Raw genomic sequence first — 20,262 nt, forward strand, 5'->3', positions numbered from 1 at the left:
CATTTCCATGATTACTCTTTATTCATCTTCTAAAGTTCAGTGCCATCCAACCATCTGGTGTTTCATTAGCTCTGCAAAAGCCCTAACCTACAAAGAAAAAAAAACCTCACATGGCTAATTTTAAGTATGTTAATCCTAATGATACAAAGAAGACTGCTCATATTTTTTTGACAGAGGCATATAGACAACTCTTGCAGAACCAGGCCATAAAATACTCTAAAAAGATTTCTGTGGCTAATCATATAAAGTAATTAGCATGAACTCTGCAATGCACTTCACACAGAAGTGCTAATGGGCCTGCATTAAGGTTTTCCATGCGTTTCTTTACTAGCTCTTTATCAATCACGTGGACATCGGACTTGTGACAATATGAAGAGCAGTGTAAGTATTCATCTGAAACATGTTGATGGATGTATGCTTTCAGGACATTTGGAATCAAATGCAGAGTGTTCATCATTTCTTAAATAGCCACTTTGCTTTCTCTCTTCCTCATTGGTGCTAGAGATCCACATACGAGTACATTCAGTTTAGAATCAGCATGATCTTTTTTTTTTTTGTTTTCTTCCTTCAGTAGCAGATTTTCTCTCTTAAACTACTCATCCTCACAAATATATGTGTAAAACCCCATCTTATTTGTTTTGTATTCTGCAATGAGGATTAATTTCTTTCTGTTTAGAGAGGTGTTACTGCAAAGGAGCAGTTTTTTTCATGGCTTTATCTGAGAAACACCTTTCAATTTGCATTGCTTAGTTAAAAAACATCTGCTCTGGACCGATTTTTAGAATGCCATTATTTAGGTGTGAACCATTTTGTAAAAGGCAGCTTGTTACTGCTTTCTATCATAAATATCCTTTAAACACCTACTCTTTGAACTTCTGACTCATCAGTCTGGCAACTGAAATTCTCTTCTGTTAATTACAAAATACTGATCTTGCTCATTACCACTGTAACAATAACACCTAGTTAGGCATAGAATGCTGCTTCTCCTGGCAAACTGCAATGTTTCATGTTTCAGTGCTTTCTGTCACTTAGCTTATTAAATCAGTTTGCACATAGCCAGCTTTGCACATGCCTCTGCAAAATCCTGAATGTTCTTTTGTAGGCTTCTGAATTCAGACCAGGTGATGTGGAACACACAGGATGAATATCACTTGTTACCATTAACTTGTAGATCTTATCCCAGCTCAAAAATGCATTGTTGTGCATTTTGCTGAGCAACAGATGAGATTATGTATTTTGTCTTTTTGAGTACGGATCAGTAAAACAAGGAGATATCAAGTATGTTTTCCCAGGACCTGTAGTAACTCTGCAACTGAATTTCCAGAAAACCAGTAGATGGCTTAACTGAAACACTGCTCCTTCTGAAAAGGTAAGGCCTCCAAGCCACCTTAACTGCTAGAAAATATGTATCAGATAAGGTAAAGGCAAATTCACCTACCTACCTACATCCAACTGATTTGAGTTAGCAGGGACTATTCAGGGTTACTTAATCTGCTTTTATATCATTTATTTGTTATGTGCATTTTCATACAAGAACAGTCTAGGAGAAAGGAATATCCTGAAGATAACATGACCAGGAGAAACAGATAGACTGGCCAAACTCTGGAGGTGGACTATGCACAGATGTAAATAATCAACAAATAGCTCTTCCTCTAAAACAAAACCACAAAATATCCCCAGTAGGATCTTTCAGATTAAAATATTTAAATTCCTACTATATACTTATATAACCACAGTCCAGATGAGAAATTATTAATGATAACGATAAGTGAGTGTTTGGTTTACATACCAGTACTAAACTGTCAGCTAGAAAGTTACACAGGTAGTAAGTAAGTTTGAAATAAACACTACAATGTGTTTCCTGACATTCACAGGTCAGGAAAAAAAAAAAGTATTTTTAAACTTCTTGAAAGCAAGCCATTTTTTGAAAGTCTCTGGATTAAAAGCATTGTGAATTCATTTCAAGCTTAGCATAACAGTCCTGATGGATCAGGATGTTCTCTGGGATAAGCAAACATGGCATCACCAGAAAGAAGAAATTTCAGCAGAGCCAACTCAGTTCAGGATCATTTAATGCAAAATCTCCATGCAATTTCCTTTTATTTAAACCATTATTAAGAAATATCCTTCAGCTTATCACATGTGAAGCATAAGCTTCCTTTGGCATTAACTTTGACACTTGGGGGATTATATTAATATAGGTGATAGTACCTGTTAGTGAGCATTTGATTGCCCTCAATGCAGAAGGATTTACTCTTGTTATTGATTTGTTGGCTAATATATTGGTTGGAAATCCCCTGGTATTGCTGGTAGCTGCGTATTCTAAATTTTATTGGATTTGTGGGCTATTTTCCACTGTCTTTTAACTTATGATCACTTTATAAAAAGAAGAGCCCAAGAGTAAGCTGACAAACAATCTGTGTTTTTATTTTGCTGAAAAGGAAAGCTGTCTTGTTTTGCTTTGCCTTTGTTGATTGCCTTTGTCTGGTTTTTGTCATGGTTACTCTTGAGACAGGCAACAAACTGAGAATACATTGCTACAGGAGCCAGCAAGAGAGGAGCCATTTCCTCTAATGGGCAAGGGGTCACCTGGGCAAATTCTGTTTCATGCAGAGGATAGAAATCAACCCCACCTACCCTTCAGTTGCCACGAGTGGAAGGGCTGTTGTGACTTCTTTTATAGCACGACCTTCCTCCTAATCATTTCCTCAGTCCTTTGGGCTGGAAGGCAAGGATAAGCCAGCCTGACCCTCGAGAGCAATGTCGTGGGCATGCAGGCAGCCCCTGGCACCCAGGCTGGGCAGGGCTCTGTCCCCTCCCCTGCAGGTGGGACACAGCCAGGGAGAGCTCCTGGAAGCCTGTGGTGGTGACAGCAGTGTCTGGCTTGCCCATTCCCATGCTTAGCCTTGCTCTGTGCTCCAGAGAGCAATCAATATATTCTCAGTCTTTGTTATTTGGTCCCCAGGAGAGGTAAATTGATTTATCTTTATCTTTTCTTTGCCGAGGTGTGATTCCTCTGTCCTTACACACTAAAATTTCTGGTAGAATACCATAGAAGTGTCACAAATAATAAATGCAGAATTGGGCCTCCAGGACACAAAATGTCTCCTCTTTAGTTTTCTTCAAGATTGATTCATAAAACTTGATCAGAATTAACAACAATAACGAAAAAGAGAGTTTAATTAAACCCATATTGGGAAATGTCTAAAGAAATAAAGTGTTTTATTATGTTCTCTTAATATATCCTACAATATTAATCCAATTAAGGTTGGCACTCAAGTTATTTTTAAGATGTGGCATGAATAAGATAACCTAAGATATTGTATGATTGCTCCAGCTGAGACATAATAGTTGAAAGTCATTTTTTCCAATAAAAATAACAGTGAACAGTGCTATTAATTCATTGTAATGATGCTACTGGGAGAAGTGTATGACTTCCACTGCTGAATAATCAACAAAAGTAAATTAGCTTTAAGCAACAAAATGTGCATGTATGTGTATGAGTGAGAGTAAATGACCTTGAGAAAGAAGAATTGAGAAAAGCAGGTTAAGTAAAGTTTTAACCATCATAAGAATTTTTTAAATTATCTATTTTGAAATATAATCCATGCAAATTCAATACTCTGCAAGGCAAAATTCATTGTCAGTATCTTCTTACATATTATAACTAAAATTCACAGATGTGTACTTGTACCTGAAACATTTTCAAATTTTGGCTTTATCCTGTGAAGAAATAGGGTCCCTGGTGCATTTCATTTTTGCTTCTAATCAAGAAATTCAGGAGCAAAACATTAAATTTAATAAATCTGCAGCTTCTTACCCTTTGTCTCTCAGTCCTCACTGTCTCTTTCACGTGGGCTGTATTTAAAGAGAAAGCATTTCTCCGTTGTAGATATTTTTGTTCAGCCTTTTCAAGCTGGTTTAAAACATTCAACTTCTTAACATAGGAAATTAATTTTTAGCTGTATTTATCTATTAATTTGATTCCTTCCTTCCTTCCTTCCTTCCTTCCTTTTGAAGACTACATGTCTTTTTCAGTTTGGAGTGCTTCACAGCTGGAAAATTAGAAATACTAGATTAAGTGTTGATTATTTAATTTAATAATATCCCCCAATGGCTCTTTCTTCTTTGTTTGTTTTAAGATGGTTGTTTTCCTATGAAAATGTAGATAGAGATATATAAAGTCAAACATTTAATGAAATATTGATTTTTATCTTGTCTCAAAAGGAACCAGTACTTCCACAGTTTCTCTGCTGCAAATGTTCTATTCACAAATATATATAAACAGAGCATTTTTGAACATAACCTCAGAATGGCCTGGTTTTGAACATAACTTCAGAGTGGCCATTGTGAAATTATTATTTCACAACTCTTACCAACTCAACTATTTTCAAGCAGAATTTAGTATTGCTTTTTAGCAGAAATAGGCACATCAAGGAACTTGTGAATTCCATAGTATTTCTACTGCCTAAAAGTGCAACTTGAATGATGATAGATGTATGAGACATACTTAGAAGCAAATTAGAGATGGATTAGTTTGGTTTTTCTATCCACAACTGATTTTAAGATACTTAAATTGAACAATACTGATGTACTTCAGCCCATCAAAATTTCAGGCAAATATTCACGTGCCCTTGTGTTGCTTTAGAGTCAAGAATCAAGTCTCAGTAAACCGTTATAAGATTCAAACATCTTTTGGTGATAAATAATCTGAAATAAATATTGTGATGTTCACATGTATCAGTTATATGGTATTATTGACTAAAATATGTGAATGATTTTTAGTGAGTATGATACATATGATGAATATATTTGTGACTGTGCTGAATGACAATGGCTAAGTAGACAAATCATGCCTTTCATTGATTAGAATTGATTAGAATGCATCCCTTAGATTTTTCTTGTCTGGAATTATCTAAAACTACAAAACTGCAATTAAGCCTGTTCCAGTGCCTGACCAACCTCTGAGGAAAGAATTGCTTCCTAGAGCCCAGACTAAACTTTGCTAGACTCACATCTAATTCACAGGCTTAGTCAGTGTCTCAAGACCTTTTCATTTGACCTGTTAAGACTCTGGCGAGACGAAACGTTCCCCCACCCTGCATGTTGTAGCTGTTGGTGTGCACAGCTGCCTTTGCTAGGCAGAAAGACAAATCCTGGATTCTATGTCTGTGAGAGGCAGGAAAGACAATCATTATTCAGTGGGGTCAGTGTCTTCCAGAGTCTCTCGCTTCATGCCGTGTGTGTGTGCCTGTGTGCACAGAGGGACTGCTGGGGTTTTCCCATCTTTATATGTAAGTGATGTTTCTATTCAGATATTTGAAGCCTCATCACTGTTTGGAATTTTTTTTAAAGCCACTCTCAAGCTGAGAGGAAGTGGTAATGCACTTGGGCTTCGTTATTGCGCCGCTTTGCTTTTTATGGCACCTTGTGAAATAAAATGCTTGATTAAATTTTATAAAGGCTCTAAGGTTCCTGAAACGTTAGATGAAAAAAAATCCTTTATGAGATTTTATCCCAAGTCTATTGGTGTTGGCAGTTGCATAGTAACAATGAGGAATTGCAGTGTGTTTTGGCTGTGTCCCAGAAAGACCCCTGGCTTGAAAAAGTGACTCAGAGACTTTTCATGGACTACTGTGAAAATAGGTGTCAAAGTTTAAAGCAGACATCAGAGCCTTAAAGACAGCTGAAAATAAAATATTGTTATCCCTAAATTCAAGCCACCATGAGCTTTTAACAATGGTTTGCAGATTGCTGGATAATAGATGCAAAACCACAGATTTGCTGGATAAGTTTTGGCACCCAAACTGATACTGAGTATCCTAGGTTTGCCTGAATCCATAGGAACTAAGATGCAAGAGCAATTCTAAATGGGATAGCAAAAGCTTATTTTTAAAATTGCCTCTTTAACCTATGAAATAAAACATAGAGCAAAAAACTCTTTCACAGATTTATTTTTTTTTAATGTGAAAAGCTGCAGAATCTTTAAAACAAGTGACTTTTCCATCCTTATCTAACATGGGGAGTTTTAACATAAACTGACTTTAGTGATTTGCACTTTGGCCTTGTCTATTAAAATAAAAGTATACTAAAGAGAAAACTAGAAGAAACTGTTCTAAATAATGGACACTTTCATTATTATAAAGCATTTTCAGTTGCATTTTTGTTGGGAAAGGCCTTATTGGGGAATGAAAGGACATTTATGCAGCTGTGCTTCGTAACTTGCTTCACCTGCTCATTTCTGTTCTAACAGAAAGTTTTGAGGACCTGAGCAGAGAAAGTCTTCCTAAGCCTATAAACTATAATAGTGATCTAACATATGCCTTCAACATCTGTGCTTTGCAGGCTTATAAAATTTCTATGAGAGTTTGTTTTGATGATGTAAGCAGCATTTCCTCATGCTTTGTATGCTTGAGAAAACAAATGCAGGGATATTGCACTGCTATTCCAGCAATGCAATATTTTAAGTATCCAGTTTTCTGTAGGAAACAGTGCTACAATGACATTCCATATCCTCTCCACTACCTATAAACCAATAGGCCCAAGCCTTAGGTTGGAAAAAAAAGAAATTAAATAACCTTCTCTATAATCATATAGACTGCCTTTTTCCACATGTGTTTTCTGTTAAACAAATATTATTAATGCACATTTTCTAAGATTGATTGTTGTTTAGCAAAAGCTAGAAAAAACTTAGAGAGCTCATCTCTCACAGGACAGGAACAGTAGTGTAATTAATGTGAATTTCTACAACTAAAACTTTCTCCTAGAAGGATAGAACATGTTTATTTTAAAGGAAGAGTAAGAGGACTCTAATATTAAATCTCTTGGATGCTTTAAACATGCTAAGTATATTTAAAGCTATTTGTCTTAGAGTAAATACAAAGGGATGGAATTTTGATTCTATTAAACTGGGTAGTAAAACCATCCTAGCAGGTTCCTCTAGTTCCATAAAGTTTCCAGCTAAATCACTGAGATGGAGCTCAGAAATGTTCATGCTCTTGAGAATCTTTCTGTTAAATGTATGCTTCTATTCTTCTTGTAAGCTTCTTGATTTAGAAATTCAGCTGAATACTTATAAACACAAAGGCAGCCCCTGGAGAGCTCTGTCTGAATTGTTCTCTAGACTATGCATTTTGAAAATGTGCATTAAACTTCTGAAGTTGGCATATCTTTTAGAGCTGTTCAGTGTAAGCACTGGGTGCACAGAGCTGGGAAATCTGCTCACTCATTTGGCTTTTACTCTTCTGGTCAGTAGTGCAATAACATGTTGAGAAGCTAAATCTACAGTGCCATATTTCCTTCTATAAAATTAGAATATTTGCTTACTGGATCACTTTCCATGCAAAAATGTTGAAATTATCATATAACTGTCTTTGGGCTTTTTAATAGATATAATGGAAATATAACAATATCTGGTATCATTAAGCATGCTGATGTTAAAGTTTTAGCAGAACACCCCTTTTACTATTTTTAAGTCTCTGGGTTTTGAAAATCCATCTCTCCTATTGCTGGTTTCCTAAATTTATGTGCTATCCAGAGGTTGCTGAAAAATTTGTCATGTCTGCCTGCTCATTATCAATTACTCTTCCTCTTTCTAGCAGTTCTATATTAGTCTGATTCTGTGGATGGAAAAACCCAAAACACTACTGTTATAAGATTTTAAATACTCTGGAGTAGGAGGAGATAAGCTGGGGAGATATTCCAAATATTTCAATGACAACAAATTTAAACCAAATACATTTGACTTGTACACAGTGTTGTCTTTCTTTTGCTAGGAAAACTTTCAAAAATTCCATCACTTTCCAAAAACAAAAAATAGATTCAATTACCAGAGGTAAGAATATAAAGCCTTGCAGAGCTTTGCAGTGTCATAGAAAAGATGTAAAAAGCATGTACAAGGAGATCTAGACATGTAGATGAGATTCAGCCAGGTTTTGCTAAAATGTCTGGGGTAAATAAGACCACAGAACCTAGCCAGAAGCCATCCTTTAGCAGACAGTATTTCAGCTGTACACCACTCACTGTGAGCAGTTCAGGTTCTTCTTGCTGATGGTTGTCTCCACAAACTTTCAGTGTCATAACAGTGTTGGTTTCCACCTGTTAGAGCTGGTCTATGTAGGAAGTCACTGCAGGGTAAAGATAAAGATATGATAGCATGAGGGTGCTTTCCTCCATGAATTTCCTTCATACAGCACCTGCAGGCAGAACACACACAAGGTAAAAATTCCCCTTCCAGTGCCAGCTCACAAGGAGCAGCTGCTGCTTGCTAAATGCCTCCTTCCATACCATAATCTGTGTCACCTTCTGTAACTCTAGATCAGTCTTGTGGCCATAGCATTATTCAAATTTGCTGCCAGTGTCTTCTGTTGGCAAGTGATTTCTGCCACCTCTCAAACACAAAAATAAAACCTGTGCTCCTTGCCTCTGTGGCAGCATTATTGCTCTTTAATAGCAAATAAAAATGGTAGCAAAATATTTGTTGCTGTAGTAAGGATTCTTTAACCTGAAAACATTGTGAAGGAATGATCTGGTTATATTTAAGATAGAATAAAGGCTAAAAACCTTGGTGCTTTGTGCTTTATTTTATTTAATTGAGCAGTTCCTCCCATCTAAAGAAGCTATCCCATAATCCCTTACATCCTTTTCTTGCACTTTCTATAGATGCTGGTCATTTTCAAGGACAGAATATTGGACAGGATATGTGGGGCTTGTGCTCTGGCACAGCAGATCCAGTGCTCAAATTCAAGGTGACTTACAGCACAGCTGTTGTCCTTTGGTCCTGGAGCCTCTTCCTTGTGTCATCCTCTGATAAGGTGTGGCAAAGGGACAAGTTACCTAGATGTATTGAATTTGAAATGAAATATGTTGCCTTTTTTTTGATTCTGTTTATTAATTTTTTATTTTAATGGCATGTCATCTAAAAATATATACTTGAAAATACTTCTGAACTAGGGAGTATATTAGCCTACAGGTCACTTTATTATTTATTTATGTTTTCTTCCACACTGTCATGCTACAAAATATGCAGCAAAGAGATTCTGAGTTTTAGGAAAAGTAAGTGATGTTACAGTGCAGCATGAATAAAATAATTAGCAATATCAATTATGATTTTTTTGTGTGTCTCGTACTGCTTTGAAGATACACCTATGAATGCACAGTCTGGCCTACACTGTATTTCCATGTTTGCACAGGAAAATACTAGAAGTTCTGCTAAATCCTTTCCTGTTCTGATCTTCCAGATCTCCACTGCTTCAGAGAACCCTTTTGCATCCTGACCTGTAGTAGGTTTGTCTTGTTATGGTAAATCATGGCAGGTTCTTTTTAAGGACCAGCACCCCATACACTTGGGAATGTACTAAAAGCTGTACATTCTCAGCCTGCTGCACACATATCCTTCACCCCTTCTTCACTCCATACAAGCTGAGAATTTGAGTTGGAAGGTGGGTAAGAGAGCTCTTTGCCTAATCACCTCTAAAGGCAGAAGCTCCCCCCATGGGACACTATCTAAATACTGGAGGTTTAGGAAAAAAATTCAATTTTTAATACTTGTGTGGAGAAATGTTACTTTTTCTCAGGAAAACTTGAATTATGACAGAGAGGTTACACTGAGATCAATGTGAAGTTTTTGCTTCCATAAAGAGTAGATGTTGATGGCTATTGATTATAATTATGCAGCAAAATCTAGGTTAAAAATCATGCCTCAGGTGTGTGTCCACAATGCTTGGATGTTCAGGCAAGCAATGAATGGAAAAGTTGGGTTCATCTAGCACTTGATCATCATCTCCTTGAAAAGAATTCTATCTGCAAGAGTGAGCCTATGCAGTTCAAGATATGAGACAGGTAAGACCTACAAATAAAGCAGGGTGAGATACTTGCTGTTGCTTATTTTGAAACGTTTTGTGCAATGCAGTAAGTATCTTATTATCTAATAAAGTTTTGGTTCTAAATAGTTTGGTTTAAAACATATTCTTAAGAGTTGTTATTTTCTGGAAATTCTGTAAAACTTTTCCATGAGAATTGAGCTCAGTTCCATATTCAGTAGAAAGGGGTATACTTAGGGCTAAGAACTGCACCCTTAAATTAATGTCAATAGCAGCTGTGTGTGAGCATCCAGAGGACAGAATATTTTTTCTCAGGGTATGTTCTACTTTGATGTTCCTAGAGTCTATAACCTTTTAAAGTTAATGGGAGTTACATGCTACAGTATACATCAAGGCAAAAAGATACACCCTGCAGTTAAATATAATAACATTCCTCTTCATCGACCACTACTGGGCACTGTGTTCACATTGCTGAAAAACATGCCTTGAATTAGGCTCTGCACTAGTGATTTATGTAGTTATTTACATCTGCCACTGCAAACAGAAATAGAAATGTTGGCCTGTCATGGCAATGGGCAGACTAACAAGTTCTTACTACACCATGACAAATCATTAGTGTGGCAAATCAGCAGCTCTGCAGCTGCAACTGCCAGCTCCCAGCAGTGCTGCCTGACACAGACTAAAGCAGCAAGGGCTGACCTGCTGAGAGTGATTTCCCTCATGATTCTGGAGGTATGCACATGTCTAGGCCTCCTCTGGCCACTAGTGGAGAGGCAAGACTAGATTTTCTGGGTTTATATCATTATGTGTGTCCCTGGAATAGAATTTCTTTACAGTTCACCATTCCTTTCAGCTCTGTGAAAGCTTGCATGTGTGTGTCTGTGCCCATGAGGACCCCCTTTGCCTGGCTGTGACACCACCCAGCTCTCATTCCCATGTTGGGAGCTCCCCACCTGTCTTTGAGCTGCTGCTGCTGCAGAAACACCGTGCTGCAATTGTTTTGTTATGAGAGACAACAGCAATAACTATTTAATAACATAACCAGGTATTGCTTCACAAAAGGGAACATGATGTTTACCCTTGAGTGTACAGTATCATTTTATCGGCTTGCTCTGAATGACACCTTTTGCATGCAGCACATTTTATAGTGATGAAGCAATGTCATGGCACCTTCCTGCATCTGCTCTCTCTGCTGCCTGAAAGTGGCTGTAATTATTAACATGATAGCTAATCAACAAGAATAGCTGCCAGACAGTATTTAATGGCCTCAAATTTCTCTTCTCCAGAAACTGAGGACATGAAAGAGAAAGCAAGTGCACAATATGTTAATTGATTGCAATATGTTCATTTTTATCTCTACATGTTTTTTGTTGAAATCCAGTTACATTGTCCCACTGGAGTCTGAGCCACAATATGGAACAAGAACCTGTTCTACAGTACTTCTTAAAAGGAAAATTAAAGCAAACCCTGCGGATATCACTAACTTGTGATTGTCTTCCTTGAAAATATCCATCTCACGCTGTTGCAAACAAGTGGTGTGTGTACTATCTGCTATCACTATTGTTTCAGTTGAGTGAGCTTGATATTTTAAACAGTATTGCCATCTTGTGGTAATACAAGTTTTACAATTTTGTTTCTTTTTGCAAATTTTTGATCTTTATTTATTGGCAAGAATTCCTGAAATGCTGTAGCACATGCAATAGAATAAGTATTGTCCCAGTTATAAAAGATTCACAGAAAGGAAAAAAAAGCCTATATCTGAATGTCATAATATATCTGAATGTTCATCAGTCCTTTAACAATGCAATTTTATCTTCTTCCACTGAAAGGAAAGGAGTAGGGTCATTGTGAGACACCTGATTATAAAGGCTGCCTTATTAATTATTGCCCACTTTTGAAATTAGTTTGTTCCAGACACATATCCTTCAGCAAGTGTCTGGACTCTTCACATGTGCTGAGTAGCACCTGGTGTTACATGCTCCCACTGAAGGAAAGAGGCTGTGACCTCTGCTGCAGTTTAACAGATAGGCAAGACATTTTTCTCTCTCTTAAGAAAATGTCAAGCTGCTTATTTTCTGTTCAAATCAGAATTCCTTATATTCTTGTTATCAATCTTTTGGTGACCCTGAGAAAGTATTACCCAACACACACCCTGAGCCAGGGCTTTCCATATGTGAAGCAAGGCCCTGTAAGTGAGCAATGTCTTTGCTCTTTCACATTCATCTTGGAATTGTTCTACCTGCTATGAAAGCAGTAGTTTTCAATATTCTGGATTTAAGCTCCTATAGAAATCTGCCAGTTACTAAACAGATAACTTTGAAAATCTCACCAGTGTGAAACACTGTATAGTGTACATGAACTCTCATGAACTCCATCTTTTTCTTTCACGACACTGAGCTTATTAAGAAGAATTTTCTGGTTTGGAGGTAAAGTCCAGGGATACCACATTATTAGGGAGGGAATTTATTGGCAAATCACTTTCTTGATAATCCAAGGATTCCTGACAAACTTTCTCCATATTCAAGCTTATCAAAGCTGTACATGTTGGTGAAGTATTCTGTTTTAACTTTCCTGATCACTAATCAAGATAGATGGGTTGTGGAAGTAAAGTCCCAAGGTAAGTAGCCTGCTAATGGCTACTATCCTAAACACAAAAAATGGGATCTGTATTTATGTATGAGTTTCAGGACTGAGTTATAATACTTACTAACATCCAAGTGTCTCCTTGCTGGAAGATCTGTGCTACATTGTTCTTGGTTTTACTCCAAAGATGAATAGCCTATTCCAAAAATACTATTCTGCCTGGTAAGAAACTTTCTTTCTGTAAGAAACCAGAAATCAAACATATGAAAATAAATTAATATTTTAATAATCTTTATGTCTTCTGATGGATAAAAGCAAAATAAATCATTCTTTCACTGTAGTGATAACAGAAAATGTAGTGTTGTGATGGTTCAGGTTTCAGAATACACTATACATGATGTTCTGAACATCCTTTACACCTAGAACCTGACTGAGACAAAATATGAGAATTACATTTATCTATGCATGAATGTAGTGAACATCTGCCAAAATATATCTAGTTATTTTAATTCTCCTGTTCAGCAAAGCTGACCATCTGCTCTGTCATCAGCAAAGATCTTGTTCTGGAGCTAAATCACAAGATCACCTGTCTTGTATACCTTGTTCTCATTTCACAGAAACAACATTTTAATGGTATCCATCTGTAGGAGTGATGGTGACCTGCAGCAGGCACATATTCATTGAGTCAAAATTAGCAGCTGGAGCTATAGAAATCAGAATGTCAGTTTAAATGTTTAGGCTCTCTCAATGACTAAAAGGCATCAAATTAGGTGCATTGCTTAAAAGAGTCATTCTGTATAATAGAATTTTCAGACACCTATAAAAGCCAATGACACAGAAATTGAAATATACACACATTTCTTAAGGTGAAACTAAAGTCTGCAATGAAACCATTGAATTTTTATCTTTATATTTTCAGGTACACCATAATGCAGAAAAGTTCTATCACTGCATAAAGTGCAACACATACAACAAATTGACAAAGTAGTTTTTAATATGAGAAACTGAGTTTTTTAGTGTTCTGATTTTAATATAATTTCTCAAACTACAGAAGAACACATTCCCTTTTATGAGGGAAAGTAACAGGCTGATGTTAGAACCTTTACTTCAGTGCTCAATAAGAGAAGAGTGTTAGAGAACAGGATATTATCAGATCATTTGACTGAGTTTATGGGTTTCTGTATTGCTTGCACAGCCATCACTGGCCTTGCAGAATTTTATTGTCTTAGATTTAACAATAAGAAAGTGGAAGCTTTGCAGGGTTCACAGAATTCACAGAATCACAGAATTACTAGGTTGGAAGAGACCTTCAAGATCATCAAGTCCAACCCATGTCCTAAGACCTCAAGTAAACCTTGGCACCGAGTGCCACATCCAGTCTTTTTTTAAACACACCCAGGGATGGTGAATCCAGCACCTCCCTGAGCAGGCCATTCCAGAACTTTATCACTCAAAGACTTGTAAAGACTTCAACAAAGTGTTAATTTTCCCAAAGAGGGAAATCTCCCATAACCAGGGATCTTCAGGGCTGGCTCCCCTGGCTCAGGCTGACTGAGGAGAGGTGCTCCAGCATGAAACCACCACTGTTCCTGCAGCCCCAGCCAGCTGACCTGGGCCTCCAAACCCTGCCAACACTCACAGTGCTTTGGTACAGTTGCCAAAACTCGAACTTTTCTCTAACTGAGGCTGCATTGTTGATGCTTAGCACTTAGCAAAAGGCATCATTCATGCTTTGCGCTTATTTGCAGTTCAGCAGAAATCTTTTGTGTAGCATTAGAGTGAAGTTGTTTCTGTGTGCTGGGTATAGTACTGTCAGCAAAAATTATATGATTTCATCATTTCCTATCAATACCAATTAGTGGTTATTTTCCAGAACAGTCCAATTTAGATGAAGCTAAGCTATTAACTTTATTAGTATTTACATTACCCTGATGATCATGATTCAGCTTCTTTAATTAGGCACATCAGTATGTCTATGTAAGAGTGCACTTCTGTAGAGTCTTTTTAATTTTTTTTGTTTTGTTTTTTTAGAGACTCATTACTGATACATCACTTTGTGATCCCAGAAACATGTAGCAATTGGGCCTTATCTTTTAATTATATGTGATCTTTTTGAAATACTTTTTAATTGAAAAATCATAGGATGGCATGACATTAAAAAGAGAAATCAAGTAATGCTTCTCTTCACTACACAGCTTCACAGCAGCTGAGATTTCCCAGGCTCAGCCTGTCTCTGTCAGCCTCTGTCACTACAGTTTAACTGCTGGGCTGGGCAAATTGGGGAAAAAGGGCCTCTGATGTTTCATATAAACTTGATGCATTTTTTCCTCCATAGAGAGTGGCCTGTTTCAATATGTCAGATGTTCAAATAGATGACATTAGCATACTATCTCTGAACAATGCACTTTCCTCTCTGCTAAAGTTGTCCGGGTAATGGTAAAAAGTGATTCTGAAGGTTGATACTAAGTATAATTGAATGCATTCAGGGCACGACTGCAAATCTCTTGAAAATGTCATAAACTGTGCAAAGCTACTTCCTTGGTGACAGTTTGTTGAGCATAAAAATGGAATCTGAAGAGCCTAAGCTATTTATTTCAATTCAGTGAGATACTCAGCAAAGCTTACAACTCGGCTATATTTCATACAAATGCAGGGTCTCTTAAACACACAGATGATATCATCTATATTATAAATATAGATCCAACACTGCCTTTTTTGTGTATCTCTGTGTATATGCAATATATACACACAAGTACTTAGAGAAATAACAAATTTACTTTGCACAATTTAAATACTTTCAAAATTAGACAGCAACAGAATTTTGGTTTTATGCACTGTATCTCTGGCTTAGAGCATATTATTTCTAAAGTAAACAGCAGGATAGTTTAAAATAGCAAAATTGTGCCTATGACTTCAATGATATCATGGACCGTTTCTCTAAAATCTTTTTTTTTAGAAAATCTTTTTTTTTTAGAAAAATTTTGTTTTAGAAAATTTGTACATTCACACTTATTAAGACTTTGTAAAGTCCTCAATTTTGCTGATAGAAGCATTTGTAGATTTGTGTAGTATGGCTCTAAGCTAAAACCAGGCAGATGATGTAGATAGAGTGTAGAGAATATCTTAAAGAATATTACATAGCAATGAAGAAAATATTTTTCTAATGACATGACACAAGGAATTGTGTTTTCTTGATCATTTGTTTTTTTTTTTTTTTTTTTTGAGAGCAGAATGCCTTTTATTTTTCAAGGATGATAGAAAAATGCATGGAGCCGTGGCCTGAAGAGTTGTTGCCAAGGTGCTCTACAGCACTACGCTCCTAAAAGTCCAAAGTAATTTTAATTAGTAGCAGCACAAATGATTTTGAAGAGCTGAGCAAGTAATTATTTAATTCTGTATGTGTGACTGCCTTGAAATGAGACACCAAACAGACCGGTCAACTCTTCTGCTTTTTCTATGAGCCTCTCCCACATGAAAAGAGAGGGAAATCATTTGCTCTCTTTTCCTTCTTCCAAATCTGAAGTCACCTCCCACCACAGTAAATATTTCAAGTGGCCATGTAGAAACAGAATGTATTCCTGCAAAATAATGAAGGGAGAAGGACAGACATCAGGTTTCCTTTAAAAAAAAAACATAAAGACAAGTTTGAAAAAGAGCTGCCATTTCTGAGAAATAGAAGGAGTAGGAAGAGTTCAGACTGAAGATGCTTTACTGTGTAAAGGGTGCTGGGCTTCAGTAGAAGGCTCTCTACTATTCCCTCATTTGTTAGGATAAGGGTGAATTAAAATTCCATCTCACTGCAAAATAATACAAGCATCTTTAAAGATGTTCTAATCTCAGTTAGAACTCAATAAAAATAAGACTCAATATTTCAACCACTTTAAGGGAAATATGCATAAACAAAACAAGTTAACTGTATCTTGTCAGTCTCCGTGCTAATTTTTTTCCTATAGTGATATCTATTTGATCTCAATGAAAATTCTGGATGCACAAGAAATGTGAGACTGCACCATTAATTTTACCAGAAATTGAAACCTATTTGCTAATTCAGATTGCTAAAAAGTAATTTACAGAAATTGAGCATAAAGTGATCCATAAATATTTCATTTAATTTCCAGCTAAGGGCCTAAGGGATATTCTGGAAGCATAAGGAATGAAAAAAAACCCAACACATAGATGTAGATGTGAAAGATGTGTGCATAATGTGTGTGTATGGACACACACTATATATATATACATACATAAATATACACACAATTATATGCTTCTTGATTTTCCACTAGTCAGACCACTTGTTTCCTAATATTTTCAGGGTAGAAACAAGCTTATTTACACCTGAAATTATTATGGGTTAACTAACAAATTTTATAAGTTTGTAAGTATCAGATCATTTGAGGCCAAAATTCTACTGAATTGTGTAGGACTAGAAAAATCTTGTTATTAAGTTTCTTGTGTTTACCTAGCTAAAAAAAAAGAGGAAGGGAAAAATGAAAGTGCATTTCATTTTGTGGCAGTTGATTTAATTCTTGTTATTCAACACTACACTGACATGCAGCATACACTTAGTTTCTTGCAGTTGGGAGGAAATATTGTCGGGGAAAGAAAAGGTGATTTTTTAGGTGATTAAAGAGCAATGAACCATAATATGAACATGTAAATTTTATCTTTCTGATAAAAAGAAATCTACCCATAAAGTCCATTAGGCAGTAGAGTAGCACTTCAAAAGAAGTCATGGATGGATCAACAAAGTCATGTTCAAAGTAGACCAGATAAAACATTTAAGAGGTGTGTTGAGAGGATCATCTTGTAATTATAGTGCAACTGAAATGACCCCAATGGTCTTACCCAACCTTCTGATCTCTAAGTGTGGGATAAACAGAACATGGCCATTTGAGTGTGATGATCAGATGAACAGAAAGCCAGCTGTGTCTCTAGAAGATGAGTATTTTTCCAAAGTTAGCAGACATGTAAAAGGGCAATTGTATATCGTGCATAACAAATAGGAAGATAGTGAATCATGGCTGAATTATGGGATGTTCCCTTCTTTTAGAAAAAAACACACAGCCCTCCACAGTGATGTTACATCCCTCCTCCAGTTTCCCAGCTTTCTAAATATGATGTAGACTTATTAAGACAAGCCTTGTCCAGTCTCATATGAGGTGAAAAAATTACTTGGCTGGTTGTACATGAGGTTTTGATACCCGCACAGTGCCAGAAGGAGCATCAGTAGAGATAACGTGATTTTCCTCCTGAAGAGCTGTAGAAAGCATTTTCCCACAATGTAAAAAAATCAGGAAAATGGGTTTTTATTGCAGCCATTTTGGCTTCTGTTTTGGCAGTTTTTACGTGTTTGGCTTTTTTTGCAGAGCTGCCACATTTGCTTCCCTTAGCAAGCAATGGGTTATTTATGTAGAGACCACAACTTAATTTATGATATCAAGGCTGGCAATGAATATGGTAGTTATTATATGTAAAAGATGGCAAACTTTAAACATTTGTAGGAGAGATACTGAAATGGTTTCTAAAGAACAGTAGAAAATTAGATCCAAATCCATTGCTCATATTTTAATGACACATTTCCTTCTTTCTTTGTATCATCTGAGCTCTCTTATCAAGAGATTTTAACATCCCATTCTTCTTATATAGCTTACAAGCCTGATACTAAAATATGGCAATCTATTTGTCAGCACAAGGTCTTTACTTTTATGACAAAGTAAATAGCTTGCTACAGGTTACAGCACCATAAAGTTCTATCATTCATAGCTGTTCTAAGATATAATTTTTTCCCAGTTAAAGCATACATGTCCTATCTACAAGACACAAACATGGTGCTTGTTGAACTGCTAGTTTTATTCCTGTTTTTCCCTTTTCAATCTGCAAGTTCTACCCATGAATACAGTTTGTTCCTCTAGACAAGTCATCTAGGACTTTGCATCTTCTCTGTGATCTGTCTTTTTCTAGCTATCATTTTTGTCAATATTGGTATTCTTTTTAGCTTGCCACCTGATTGCTCTGCCCTGCTCTCTGTCCAACACTGCTCTGACTTCTCTGTCCTGTCCCTGTCACCACTGCACATATCAGCTGTCCTTTTGCTAACTTCACTGTCTAGACAAAGGTAGATTCAAGAGGTATTTGAGCAAAAGCAGAAGACTTTATTGCCTTACTTACCCCACTATCTGTCTTCACAAGGTTCAGAGGAACTTCTCTGAGATGTAATGATACCACTCCATGGAAATCAACATTCACTCCATGGAAATCCACATTCACTCCATGCCAGATATCCCAGGGTTGATCTCAGCAGGAAGGTTCTGATATGTTGCTGATCCCAATATGATCTTGCTGCATCTTTACAGTAAAATATTGTCCTGCCATTTTCTATCAGACCACACAAATTACATATATTTAAATATAATCAAAAGAGTGATTACAAATGCTGAAGAGAAGGAGAGTAAATAAAAAGGGAAGAGAGATTTAGGTGTCTGTAGAGGTGTGCAGTTAATTAAGCTAGCTACTTCTCACCCTTGTTGGCTGGATAATGCAATCTAATTATTAGTTTTGGACCAAGAAATACCAAATATTTGTCATTCTCTGACAAACATTTGGTATTTCCATTTTCAATTCAGAAGTGCCACAGCACAGCTCACACTTCACTGCTCTCCTACAGCATCTTTCTTAATCCTACACTAAATAATCTGGCTATTTATCCCCACCCTAAGTGCTTCAGTGTGCCAACTGGGTGAAAATCCGAGCACTCACTCCCACTTTGACTCTACTGACTGGAGATAATTCACCACTATCATCTCAAACAGTGTCACTAGCATTCATTCTTAGAACCATTCTGATTTAACATTAAGGCAAAATTAAAATTGCCACAGCATGAAAACACTTGCAAAGGAAATATCTCTATAGTGTTCAGAATTGTGCAATGAGACTAATACACTAAAACTATTAAAAACACAGATTGCAGATAAACACACGATCAGCAATGTAAAAGTTAGTGTTGTGTGTTGAGTTTTTCATTTGTTTCCTCTTAAAAGAAAATAACTTGAATAAAATGTTTACAGTCTCTATAAAAGAGACAATAGATTGTTAGTTTCCCTTTACAGAACTCCTTCTTCTCTTAGAAAAGTAACAATGATTCAGGGAAATAATAAGATGACACAAAGGCATGCAGAGCTGAACAAAAGTTTCTGTATTTGCTGTTGCACTTAGCTGAGAAAATAAATTGCCATGAATAATTCAATAAACAACTTTCTGGTCCAGTCATAGTACACTAGGAGTTCATGATTTTTCTAATCTCACTGTTTATTTCCGCTTATCTGACAAATATACAATTTTAACTCTGTGGATTAAACCCACTAGAAGGATAAATTATCAAACGATACAATATTTCTGTTTGGGTGAATGTGAAAGTGTTTACTGTCTCAGTGCGCGACTCTCTCTCTCTCTATACATATATAACTTAAATATGAGCAGTGAGCAGTTGTACATACAAGCAACTATTCACTTTGCTTTATTGTACTGCTCTTCAATTAAATTCTGATTGCTATTATGCTCCATATGGTGGAGCAAAAAACCCAAACTGAAAAACAAAAAAGAGGAAGAGAAAAAGAAAAATAAATAGGAAAAAAAAGAAAAAAATTAACATAATTGTAAATTTACAATGCATCTTTAGAATTGGAGATTAATTACACAGCTAAATTCAGTTTGGCCTATGAAAGTGAACACTGTTTCTAAGAGAAAATTAAATATTGCATTGCACAAAAAAATGCTAAAATTTTACAGTTCAGGAGATCTGTTGTGACATCCTGATGTGCCCCAGCAAATATCTTACCTTAAATTGGATGATTTCATAACA

Source organism: Vidua macroura, chromosome 9 (assembly GCF_024509145.1).
Source record: "Vidua macroura isolate BioBank_ID:100142 chromosome 9, ASM2450914v1, whole genome shotgun sequence".
Lineage (NCBI taxonomy): Eukaryota > Metazoa > Chordata > Aves > Passeriformes > Viduidae > Vidua > Vidua macroura.